We start from the raw sequence: 12928 nt of genomic DNA, 5'->3' as shown, positions 1-12928 counted from the left end.
AACGATGTACAAATGCGCTTTACACAATTGATGTGTGTATGGATTGGGATAACAGTTGTATGAGCCCCTAATAAAATGTTAAAAAATAAAAAAATAAAGTAAAGCAAAACTGAAAGTTTAATTTAAAAAATCAGATACTGTCTGCTCATTTTCTTTCTAAAAAATCATTTATTATCTAGGTACATAATGTATGCAGTTGTAAAAACTATGTGGAAATGCTGGTGGCTATGGAAATATTTGGGAATTCCATTAAATATTTTCCTGATAAAACCAAGGGACTGCAGGATCCATTCATTCACTTTTTGTCTCTGAGGTTTATGTAGGCCTCAGAATAGCTAACAAATCACACTTGCATAGGAATAATTGATAAGTATTATTGTTTGAAAGTAAATATTGGGATCAAGACTACAGTGAGGCAAGCAGGGTATGTAGGACACACAATTTAAGAAGGCACTTAGCTCAGAGTCATGCAAGTGCAAGGTTGGCACCTAAAAACCAGTCCCTCAAATTGTGCTCCCTGGGCTCCTGACTGGAGAAGATCCACCTATGTCATATATGTGTGCTTTCTAAAGTCAGGTGACCCAAGAGGGTACAGAAATTATCAAGCAGTATCATTAATATTGCATACAAGTAAAGCTATGCTGAAGATGATTCAAAAACAGTTGCAACAGTGCATCTCTAGGGAGCTGCCAGAAATTCAAACTGGATTCAGAAGAGGACGTGAAATGAGGGCTATCATTGCTGTTGGCAGATGGATCTTGGCTGAAATCAGAAAATACCAAAAAGGTGCTTGCTTGTAATTTATTGATTATGCCAAGGCATTTGACTGTATGGACCAAAACAAACTAGAGATAACATTGCAAAGAATGAAAATTTAGAATACTTACACAGATGTATATGGTCCAGGGGGCAGTTTTTTGAACAGTACAGGGTGTAGTGAGTGGTTAAAATCAGAAAAGGTGTGTTTCCCAATATGTATTTAATCTATGTAAAGCCCAAACTCACTGCCATAGAGTCAGTGCTGACTCATGGCAACCCCGGTGCGTTTCCGAGATTGTAGCTGTTTACGGGAGCAGACAGCCCCGTCTTTCTCCCTAAGAGTTGCTGGCGGTTTCCAACTGCCAACGATGTGGATCACAGCTCAATGCGCAACCACTGCACTTCCAGGGCTCCTCTTTTTTTTTTTTTTTTTTTTTAACATTTTATTAGGGGCTCATACAACTGTTATCCCAATCCATACACACATCAATTGTGTAAAGCGCATTTGTACATCGTTTCTCAAAACATTTTCTCTCCATTTAAACCCCCGATATTAGGTCCTCATTTTTCCCCTCCCTCCTCGCTCCCCCCTCCCGCATGAGCCCTTGATAGTTTATAAATGGGTATTTTGTCATATCTTGCTCCAGGGCTCCTCTTATAGAGAACAAATGATCTGAAAGTTAGACTGTATGAAGAAGTTGGCATCAGAATTAAAGGAAGGATTAGAACAGCCTTCAACATGCAGATGGCTTAGCCTTGTCGGTTTAAAGTGAAGAGGACTTTGGAGCACTTGATAACGAAGATCAGGGAATACAGCCTTCAGTATAGATTATCACTCAATGTGGTAACAACAATTCTCACAACTTGATCCGTAAACAACATTCTGGAGAAATGGAAGAACAGAAAAATGGAGAAAAGATTGAAGTTGTGAAGCATGTCACTTTATTTAGATCGGCAGTCAACATTCACGAAAGCAGCTGTGAAACAATCATAGCATGCTTTGCACTGGGCACATCTGCTGTACAAGAGCTCTTTAAAGTGTTAAACAGCCAAGTTGTCACTTTTAAGATTATTGGTGCTCGACCCAAGCCACGGTATTTTCAGTGGCCTCTTACGCATGTGAAAGCTGGAAAATGTAAAAGGAAGATGACAGCAGAATGGATGCATTTGGATTACAGTGCTGGGCAAAGAGTGTTGAGGACACTTGGATGGCCAAAAGAACAAACAAATCTATCTCAGCAGTACAACCACAATGTTCCTTAGAAACGAGAATGGTATGACTTTGTCTCGTACTTTGGACATGTTATCAGGAAGAGGACATCGGGCTTGGTAAAATAAAGGATCAGCAAAAAAGATGAGCCCTGTGATAGTTAAGGATGATGTCAACTTGTTTGGGCCAGGATTCTTCCATGATATGATCTAACAGTGTGGTCAGCTCCATGATGGAATCTTCTGTGAAGCAGCCACACAGCTGTGGAGAGAATAGACCTCCTTTATCTGGCCATAGACTTGATATGATTGAAGGGAGTTTCATTCAAAATTTAGCTTACTCTTAATATAAGTTGGCAGTCTGAGGAAGCTCACTTCGACTGCTGGATTTGAGTTCTGCACCTGGTTCATCGACCTGTTGTTTCGCCTGCTGGTCTCAGGAACCAACCTAGGATTCATTCAGGTCAGCATCCACTGACCTGTGGTCTTCCTGCTTCATCTTCCTGCTTCTGTGGTCTTGCTGCTTCATCGTCCTGCTTCGTGTGCTTTAGCCCCAGCAGCTACAGGAGTCAGGAGAAGCCTCCAGCTTACATCTGACCCACAGACTTGAGCTGGACTAGACTTAACTTACTTCTACAACTATATGAGCCATTTCTTGATATGTATCTTTTTCTATTTACCCACACATAAAATCATTATGGGTTTTGCTTGTCTTAAGAACTCATCCTAACTGTGAGGCTGGTGCAGAACTGGGCAGTGTTTCATTCTATTGTACATGAGGTCACTGTAATTTGAACCAAGTCAATGGCACCAGCCAGCAACAACAGGTATCTTGATCTATATACAGGTTCCATATAAGTGCAGTTAAGTATTCTGGAATTTCCATTCTTAGAAATGTTATTCTTAGTTTGCCTCACCCTAATTTAACCAAACCCAACCCAACCCACTGCCAGCGAGTCAATTCTGACTAATGCCAGCCCTATAGGACAGGGTAGAACAGCCTCTGTGGGTTTCTGAGAAAATAACTCTTTTGGGGACTAGGATGACTCATCTTTCTCCCAGGGAGGGGCTGGAGGTTTTGAACTGCTGACCTTGAGGTTAGCAACCCAACTCATAACCACTACGCCACTGGGGCTCACTAGATTAGGCCCTGGAAAATGTCTCTAGTATTAATGTTAGTGAAACTTGGACAATTCATCTTAGTAAATCATAAAAATAAATGAACACGTAAAAGATTTTCATTGGGTTTTTTTTTTGTATTGGATGTTTTAAGTGGTGTCAATTCTTATAAGTCAATTAATGTGATATGAGATAACCAGTACATTGACAGAGTATGTATTAGAAAATTTAAACAGATTTTCGGTTGACAATTCCACAACATTTAAAGTATAGTCACAAAAGATTTCTATTTGCTGTATAGTTTTCCAAGGGAGTTTAGTGGCTTGATTACAAGGCTTCTGAAGACAAGCATCCACTCCGAAGGAGAAAGATGAGACTTTCTGCTCTTCTTGTCAAATTCGTCGCCTCAGAAACCCCCAGGGGCAATCCATTCTGCCCTGTGGGGTCACTGGAAGTTAGACTGGACTTGATGACAGTGAATGAGTGATATTATTGATTGTTGTTTGTTAGTTGCCATCAAGTCAGTTTCATATCACAACAATCTTATATGTAACAGAACCATTGACAATGATCAGCTCCATAACCTTTGACCTTTGATATGTGTGAACTTCTTGCAGAGGGTTTCCATGGATCTCCTTCCCCTCAACTTGACCAAGCACGCCTTTTCTAGCAAATGGTCTTCCCTAATGATGTGTCCAAAATAAGCAGGACACACTCTCAGCCTCCTCACGTCTAAGGAGCACGATGATTTGTTTGTTCTCTGATCTGACTGATACCCAAGATTACAAGTCTTTATGGGAACAGCCTCATCTTTCTCCCTTGGAGCATTTAGTGGATTTGAACTCCTGATCTGGTCCTTGGCAATTTGGCGCTTACCTGACAGCACCACGAGGACTCTGGTAATCCACTTGGTGTTCAGCATTCTTCACCAAACACTTAATTCAAAACTATTGGTCCTTTGTTGTTGTAGTCCTTGTCCGTTTTCAGTGCCCATCTTACATTTGCATAGGAATCTATTAAGAAGGCCTGACTTGAGTCAGATACACATTAGTCATCACATTTGCTTTTTAGAACTTTAGGAGAAGTCTTTTGCAGCAGATTTTTACAATGTAGGATCTCATTTGATTTCTGGACTAGTTTCCATGGATGTTGATTGTTGATACTTTCTATAGTAGTATGATCTTTAAAATGTGTATTTAGCTTAAAAGGAACTCCCCTTATGTTAAGGGTTTAATTGTGGCCTACAAATTCAAGTACTGGATTTTGAAGCATGATAAAATGTGTATAGACCTCTTAATATATGAGGTGAGTCAAGGTGGACTTGACAGCATCTGGCTTAGGTGTGGATTAGTGATGTGAATTATGAGCATTTATTCCTTCAACAACAGTTATTTGTATATACTTAGCAAGGAAAACTCAGAATTCTCTCTAGAATTGTAAAGTGTATATTAAGTAATTTCCTTTTACAATTTTTCTTCAAATAAAAAATTCTAGTAAGGAAAAAATGATATAAAAAGGGACGAGAGGGGAAATGGGGGAACAGCAAGGGGAACTGAGCAATAGATTCCCCAGAGAATACCGAAAATAGACTTTGGGGCCAGGGCTTGGCACCCCATCACACTCGACCGGAAAGCACTCCTAAAGGCCAGCAAACAGTCCTTGAACTAACTACAAGCTTTTCTTTCTTGTTGTGGCTTGTTGTTGTTTTGTTTTATGCACCCCTTCTCCAAAAGTGTACTTGAAAGTTCAGACCCTGGAAAGTTGATACCCAGGAAAGGGATTCAACTTTGAACCTGGCCAGTTTGGAATCCAGAGCATTTTCAGTTCTATTAACCTGAGCAGCCTGTTATCTATGAACCGTAGGTCACTGATATTTAAAATGAAGCTGTAAAGATGAATTGTTAAAGCCCAGTATTTTATTTATCATTGGGTAGTTAGTAGATGTTAAATCCTTTCTCTCATCCTCTGCCATAATCTAGAAGCAATTTACACTCTATTTACAAAATAATGTACTGGAGACTTCTGTTCTTTATATATTACTGAACAATCCAGCAAATAGTTGCAGGTCACCTGCTGTGTTCCAATATACTAACGTCACATTCTAAGTTAGTGATGAGAACTGACTCTTGGGCCTTTTGACTGGGTTCCTGTCATTACTTTGATACTTATAAGCGAGTTACTTGTTAACATCTCTGAGCCTCAGTCTCCTCAGATGAGAATTCTAGCAGGACAGCTGCTATCTCACAGTATTGTTGTAAGGATTAAATGAGTTCATAGTAAAGGGACTAAGAACAATCCTTGACACTTAGTCAGCACAAATAAACGTAAGTCCTATTACCATTGTGGTAATGGTGGTGAGTTTTGTTCTTCTTCCAGGCATTAGGCTAGAAAGTGAATTTATCTAGGTTGTGCCTACCTAGTGGGACATTAAAGCTTGTGGATTGCCTGAATAATCAACTTTGGTTTCAGTAAAGACCTAACATTGTCTTTCGTAGTATCTGCTGTTGTCAATTTGATCCCATATAGATATAGCTTAATGAACGTAATGCTCAGGCAGAGATTTCTTCTAGTGAAGCGACACTATCTACTCTCTTGTTTGGTTTTAAGATGCAGAGATTATTTCTCATTAAAGGGTTAAAGATGAACTCAGAGTTTAGGGGTCAATTCAGACTCCGTGTTTCCAGGACGTATTAATTCCATCAGAATTTGGAACTGTCTTCCTTTTGATTAGGGTTCTTCTGTAATGATAGCCAGGCACCACCCAGTTATTGGTTCTCCTGTCAAAGGAGGCAGTCGTCCATTGAGGAAATCAGTCACATTTTCCGTATTCTCTTCTCACACCTGGCTCTCGTTCTTTCTCTCTTGTTTCTGATGAATTGAAACACTTGTGGACTGCTTACAAGCTTTTAGCCCCCAAGACACTACACAACCAAGAAGTAGAAAAGAATCCCTGAGCACATTAGGCCAGTTGACTAGCACGTGCCAGAAATCATGACCTTAAACCTCCAAATAAGATATTAAATTTCATGAGATGCTTGGTTGTACATGAGTAGCCTCAGCAGCTAGACTGTTGTAAATATATCTATAACACAACTTTTGCCCATTCAATATACAACTTATTGACAGCAATTACTATAACCAGTTGTGCAAGCCTACCCATAAGAAATGAAACACTCCCCTCCTTCCTGCCTCTGGTAACCACAAATAAACGTGTCTCTATACAATTGCTTTTTTTTTTTTTAATACAAGTGAGGTCATACTCCCTTTATCCCTAATAATGGATTTTGAGTTAAAGTCTACTTGGTCAGAGACTGTAATTGGTACTCCTGTTTGATTGGTATATTTTCCCTGCCCACTTATTTTTACTCTACGGATGCCTTTATGTTCAAAGGATGCCCTTGACGGAACATATTTTGCTTAAATAAATCCTTCATTTATAGAAAAGAGTGCCCATGAAGATGATAGGAAGACTATAAAAATAGGTTAGAAACATTCCATTGGGCTACATGTATGCAGTAAAGTTAGGAGCCCTGGCAGCATAGTGGATACAAGTTGAGCTTTGATCCAAGGTCAGCAGTTCAAAACTACCAGCTGCTCCTCAAGAGAAAGTCAGTTACAGCCTCAGAAATTCAGAGGTACTTCTACCCTGCCTGATAGGGTTGCTGTGAGTTGGCATTGACTTTGTGGCAGCGAGTTTGCTTGTACAGTAAGGTTGGTGAATATCTGGAGTTGCTCCTTCAATTGTGTATCAAAAATATTCAGAGGAGATAAAAAGGTAATTAAATAGGAGCCTTGGGGTGGGGGGTGGGGGCGCAGTGGATTTATGTTAATAAGAGTAGAACCAACCCCAAAGGGAGAGAAGAATGGTGGTACAATTTGAAGGATGCAATCAAAGTCACTATTTGGTTCATGTAGAAACTTCATTTGATGTGGTTTAGCTGTGTATAGTCTCAACAACAACAAAATAGATAACATTTAAAAGGAAAATGATACAAAGAAGGAAAGGTATTAGGAGAGGTCTTGGAAAAGTTCTTGGACAAATGGAATGAAAAAAATCATGGAATTTTTCGACAGGCTTTTTGAAGCCTCATATAATGTTTAAAGAAGCAGTACTACAAGAGAGTATAACCATAATAAATATTTGCATACCCAGTAACAGAACTCCAAAATATAAAAAAATAAAAGTGTTGAAAAGAGAAATTGACATTTGTACAATAATAGTAGGAGACTTTAACATACCCCTTTCAGGTATGGGCTCATTAAGTAGAAAAACTCAGAGATACAGACGATCTAAATGACACAATTGAATCAAGAGTGGTGGGGGGGGTGGCATTTGACCTGTGAAAGGGAAAGAGAATCAAGCTCAAAATCAACCCAAGGCTGATTCCTATTAGGTAAGAGTGAATCATGCTTCCACTCTCTTGCTTCTTTAGCCAGATCTGCCACCAGCTGTACTTCCCATGGCATGCTCGACCTCCTGGCTGGGTTTCATTACAATGGCCACGGAGAACTCACAGACAGTACTAGGGCTTATGAGAGCAGCTGTGGAGCCTTGGTGGTTTAGTGGTTATGCATTGAGCTGTGATCTGCATAGATGGCAATTCAAAAATACCAGTAGCTCCTTGGGAGAAAGACTTGACCTTTCTACTCCTTTGGCAGTTACATAATCTGTCAACTTAAGCACAGGGTGGAGTCTAGCTTATTAATTAGGTCGCAGCTTGATGGCCTCATTTGGAGGTGCAGCGGAGATAAATAGCTCACTGGAGGCCAGACCCACTCGCTCTGCCTTCCCTTTCCTGCTGTTGAGACACTCAGAGAGCTGGAGGAGACACGTGGAGACCTGTGCTAGCATTGAGATGCTTCCACTCCCACTGGATCCACACGACTTCCTAGACACTGGCCCGTGATCTTCGTGTATTGGCATCATTGCATGTGCTGCGTGAGTCTGAAGAGGAATTTATGGACTAATATCGGATATATGAGCTAATATCGGACTTATGGACTTGATCTGGACTGAGCTGGGATGTTTTCTCAATATACAATTACTCTTTTATATAAAGCTTTTTCTTATACACATTTGAGTGTCTATGAATTTGTTTCTTTAGTCAACCCAGACTAACACAACTTCCATAAACAGTTACAGTCGCTATGAGTCAACATTGGCTCAATGGTAGTGAGTGAAGAAAATGAGAGACACTAACAAGATCAGACATATTTAGAATACAGTTCTTTTGTCAGGACAATCTCTTTTCCATTGTGTCCATAGATAGACCTTTCTCTGGCCCCTAGCCCTGCTGTGCTTGAACCAAGGTACAAAACTCTTATATGCTGCTGCTGATAAATGCCCTAAGGGCACAGCACTTAGCCTAAAGTGCTCAGCTATAACTCTTTGGGTCAGCAAACATAGTTCCCCAATGAAGTGCCTAGAGACACCCTACTCCACAAGCAAGTGTCCTACCTGAAGGTACCCAGCTTTACTTACTCCATGGACCAGAAAGACCATCACTTTGTCTCATGCTCTGGCTCTTGGTTCTGCTGCTGTAGCTCCTCTACCACTTCTCTTGTGTCATGGCTGGATTCCGAAGAAGCTGTGGAACAAGGGATATTATTTCTGATGTCAGATGGATCTTGGCTCAAAGCAGAGAATACCAGAAGGATGTTTACTTGTGTTTTCTTGGCTATGCAAAGGCATTCTACTCTATGTATCATAAAGAACTATGGATACCCTTGAAGAGAATGGGAATCCCAGACACTTGATTGTGTTCATGAAGAATTTATACATGAATCAACAGGCGGTTGTGTGAACAGAACAAAGGAATGCAGCATGGTTTAACATCAAGAAAGGTGTGTGTTAAGCTTATATCCTGTCACCATTTTTAATCAATCTGTATGCTGAGTAAGTAATCAGAGAAACGGGATTATATGAAGAAGAATGTAGCATAGGTATTTGATATGCATTTGACACAATCTCGTTTGCTAAAAATGAAGAGGACTTAATCACTTGCGGATGAAGATCAAGGATTTCAGCCTTAAGTATGGGTTACAACTCAATGAAGAACAAAATCCTCACAACTGGACCAATAAGTAACATCATAAATGGAAAAAAGATTGATGTTGTCAAGGATTTCATAAGCCTGGACCCACAACCAGTGCTCATGGAAGCAGCAGTCAAGAAATCCAAGGACACGTTGCACTGGGTAAACCTCTTGTACAAAACTTTCTTTTTTTTACCATTTTATTGGGGGTTTGTACAACTCTTATCACAATCCATCCATCCATCTATTGTGTCAAGCACATATACAAGACTTTCTTCTTGGGGGACAGACAACCGAAAAGTGGGTGAATGGAGACGTCGGACAGGGCAAGATATGACAAAATACCCATTTATAAACTATCAAGGGCTCATGCGGGAGAGGGGAGCGGGGAGGGAGGGGAAAAATGAGGACCTAATGCCGGGGGTTTAAATGGAGAGAAAATGTTTTGAGAAACGATGTACAAATGCGCTTTACACAATTGATGTGTGTATGGATTGGGATGACAGTTGTATGAGCCCCTAATAAAATTTTTAAAAAAAAAAAAAAAAAGACTTTCTTAAAGTGAAAAGCTAAGGCGTTTCTTTGAGGATTAGGGTGCACCTGATCTAAGCCATGGTATTTTCCATTTTCTCGTATGCATACGAAAGTTGGGCATTGAATAAGGAAGACCGAAAAATAATAAATATATTTGAACGGTGCTGCTGGAGAAGAATATTGAAAGTACCATGCACTGCTAAAAGAACAAGCCAGTCTGCCTTGGAAGAAGGACAGGCAGAGTGCTCCTTAGAGGCAAGGACGGCAAGACTTTGTCTTACATACTTTTCAGAACATGTTGTCAAGAGAGACCAGGCCCTGGAGAAAGAAATGCTTGGTAAAGTGGAGGGGCAACCAGATGGATTGACACATGGCTTAAACAATAACCTCACACATAAGAAAACTTAATTTTGAAGATGGCACAGAACTGTGCAGTGTTTCATTCTGCTGTGCATAGGCCTGCTGTGGGTTGGAGCCGACTCCAGGGTATCTAACAACCATAACAATCATCTCGAGGTCCAAAAAGCATGCTCCATTCTGACTCTTCATTAATGGTATTGAAAACTCCCAGTCCTGTTGTGCGATGACTCTTTTTATATCCAGCAGGATGGCAAAGTTGACCAATCATGACGTGAGAGCTCTAAGCTGTTATAATCACAATTAACCCTGTTACTGATCACTCACAACTGAATCATATAACCCTATCAGCTTCCTCCATCTTCTCTTGTCCAGACCCATCAGGAGAAGAAGAAATACACCCAATCTGGATGGGCCCACCCAGCAATTTGGTGGAAATTATAAATACAAGAGCTTTATCAAAAGCTCCAAGAGCCATTGTCAAACAATTCACTGAATAACAGCATCAGACTTGACCTCATAAACATGTACAGAACACACCATCCAACACCAGTGTAGTACACATTCTTCTCCAACACACAACACACTATTCTTCAGAATAGACCATAATGTTGGCCTCAAAGAGCCTCAATAAAAAGATATTGAAATAACACAAAGCACCTTCTTTGATCATAGCTGTAAGTAGAAATCAGTAACAAAATGAACAAGGAAACATTAAGTAGCTAGAAACTGAGTAAATAGCACTTTAAAACTATTGGGTAACAAAAAATTTAAATTAGAAACTCTGGAATCAGGTGAGCATGGGAATTCAGCATTCTCAATGCTTGGGGACACAACAAAACTAGTGCTCAAAGGAGAATTTATATCAATAAGCATGAGGGAACCTCAAAAACTGTATGACAAAATGGAATTAAAACATAATGGAATTTCCCCACAAACTTCTTGAAGTCCTGTCATACACACATATAAAAAGAAGAGAGGGCCCAAATCAGTAACTTAACCCCGCAATTCAAGCAAATAGGAAAGAAGCAGCAAAAGAAGAACAAAAAATCAAAGCAGAAGTTAATGAAATAGAAAACACAAAAGCAATAGAAGGATAGTTACCGGGCATGGGAAAGAGTGAAATGGATCCACTTTCTAAATAATGTACACTTGTTACTGTTGGCAATGAGAAAGGCAATACCAAATGGAGATAAAGTCAGCTCCACTTGACCATGGTCAAGAAAGACATCAAGGAATACATGAGCAAAAGGGACCATTTCAGTAAACGCAGTAACAAACACAATTTTGTAACCACGGTAAAACAAACAATATATATGTGGCTTTGTAGGTAGTTATAGTTATATAGAGATATAGAATGCATATACAAGTAAATGTACATTCATGTATCAGTGTATCTGTAGGCATATATACATACACATCTGTGTATGATATATATATATATATATATTCACATATATACAAACCACACACGAGGCACAGTAATAGAGGCTTCCAGCAACTCATGGGATCCATTTACTAGGTCAAAACACCTTGAGTCTGTAGTCATAAAGACAACTCTGCCACTTAGTAAAGATTATATTCTACATCATAGTTTTGTGAGCAGTTTCTGGGGGTCTTAAAAGTTTGCAAGCAGCCATCCAAAATACAACTCTTCGTTTCTCCTTATGTGAAGCAAGAGAAAATGAAGGAAATCAGTAGTTCAATGGAGAAACTAGCCCATGGGAATATTGACTCACACAAACCACAACCTCTTCGATTCTGAGATTTGAAGAACTAGATGGTGCCCAGCTACCATTGCTGACCATTCTGACCAAGGTCCAGGACAGGATCAGAGAAAACTGTAGACCCAAACTCAAATTCCTTAAAAAGGGCTAACCTCCTGGACCAATAGACTACAGGGACCCCATATTATTGTCTGAAGATTCCTTTTGAACTTGACTTGAAGCTATTTCTGTAGGTCACCCTTTGGGCTAAATTGACTTTAAAATAAACTAAAGCACTTGTAAGTAGACTATCAGCACAAGACTGTAAACAATATACTTACATGAGACCAAACAGCATATACCCAGAAGCAAAGATAGGAAGACAATGAGAGGAAGAGAAGCTAAGTAACTACATTAATAAAAACAAAGCAGTAAAATGGAAATAATGAGCATGTTGACATTATAAAAGTTGTCATCAATGGCATGGAACAATGTATATAAAAAAATTATTAAAGGGGAACCTAATTTGTTGTGTAAATTTTTGCCTAAAACACAGTAACATATTATTTTTTTAAAGATAGTCCAGAACAAGACTAAGCTGTGCCTCTGCTTATATGACATTTATAAACATGAGGTTAGATGAGTGAGCAGGAACCAAGTCATGAAGGATCTTTTACAAAATGTAAACCTAAGATCCCTGTGCAGTGAACCTCCTGTGTCCAGAAGAAAGCTAGAACATCAGAGGAACAGCAGCAGAGCCGGGAGCCTGAGCATGGAGCAAAGCAGTGGACTTAGCCACCCAGAGAGCAAGTAAACTGAGTGCTTTTGTGCCAGAGGCTAGCTTTGCCAGGTAGGCTGCTTCTGGACACTTAAAGGTAATTGGGGAAAGTGGACTTGCTGACCCACTGAAGTGGAGCCGAGTGGTGTGCCAACCTGAACGAACTTTGTAAAATATCCTGATAAACAACTCTCCTGAGGCTTTCTCATTGGCATTACAACCTGCTGACTTTCTTGCTTTCTTTATTTATTTATTTAATCGTTTTATTAGGGGCTCATACAACTTATCACAATCCATACATACATCAATTGTGTAAAGCACATTTGTACATCCATTGTCCTCATCATTCTCAAAACATTTCCTCTCCACTTAAGCCCCCAGCATTAGGTCCTCATTTTTCCCCTCCCTCCCCGCTCCCCTCTCCCTCATGA

General features: G+C 39.9%; 1 protein-coding gene and 1 pseudogene across 2 annotated transcripts in view; one reads left to right on the top strand and one right to left on the bottom strand.

The window, feature by feature from the left end:
* The window catches only part of PIBF1 (progesterone immunomodulatory binding factor 1), a 295171-nt gene that overhangs the window by 233546 nt on the left and 48697 nt on the right, over positions 1-12928 (top strand). The window lies entirely within an intron of this gene.
* Positions 1-12928, bottom strand: part of LOC105979415 — a 40481-nt pseudogene that overhangs the window by 2485 nt on the left and 25068 nt on the right.

This window comes from Echinops telfairi, unplaced genomic scaffold (genome assembly GCF_000313985.2).
Source record: "Echinops telfairi isolate 266 unplaced genomic scaffold, ASM31398v2 ScPeMD7_11;HRSCAF=52, whole genome shotgun sequence".
Classification (NCBI taxonomy): Eukaryota; Metazoa; Chordata; class Mammalia; order Afrosoricida; family Tenrecidae; genus Echinops; species Echinops telfairi.
This window is presented reverse-complemented; position numbering and strand designations above follow the sequence as displayed.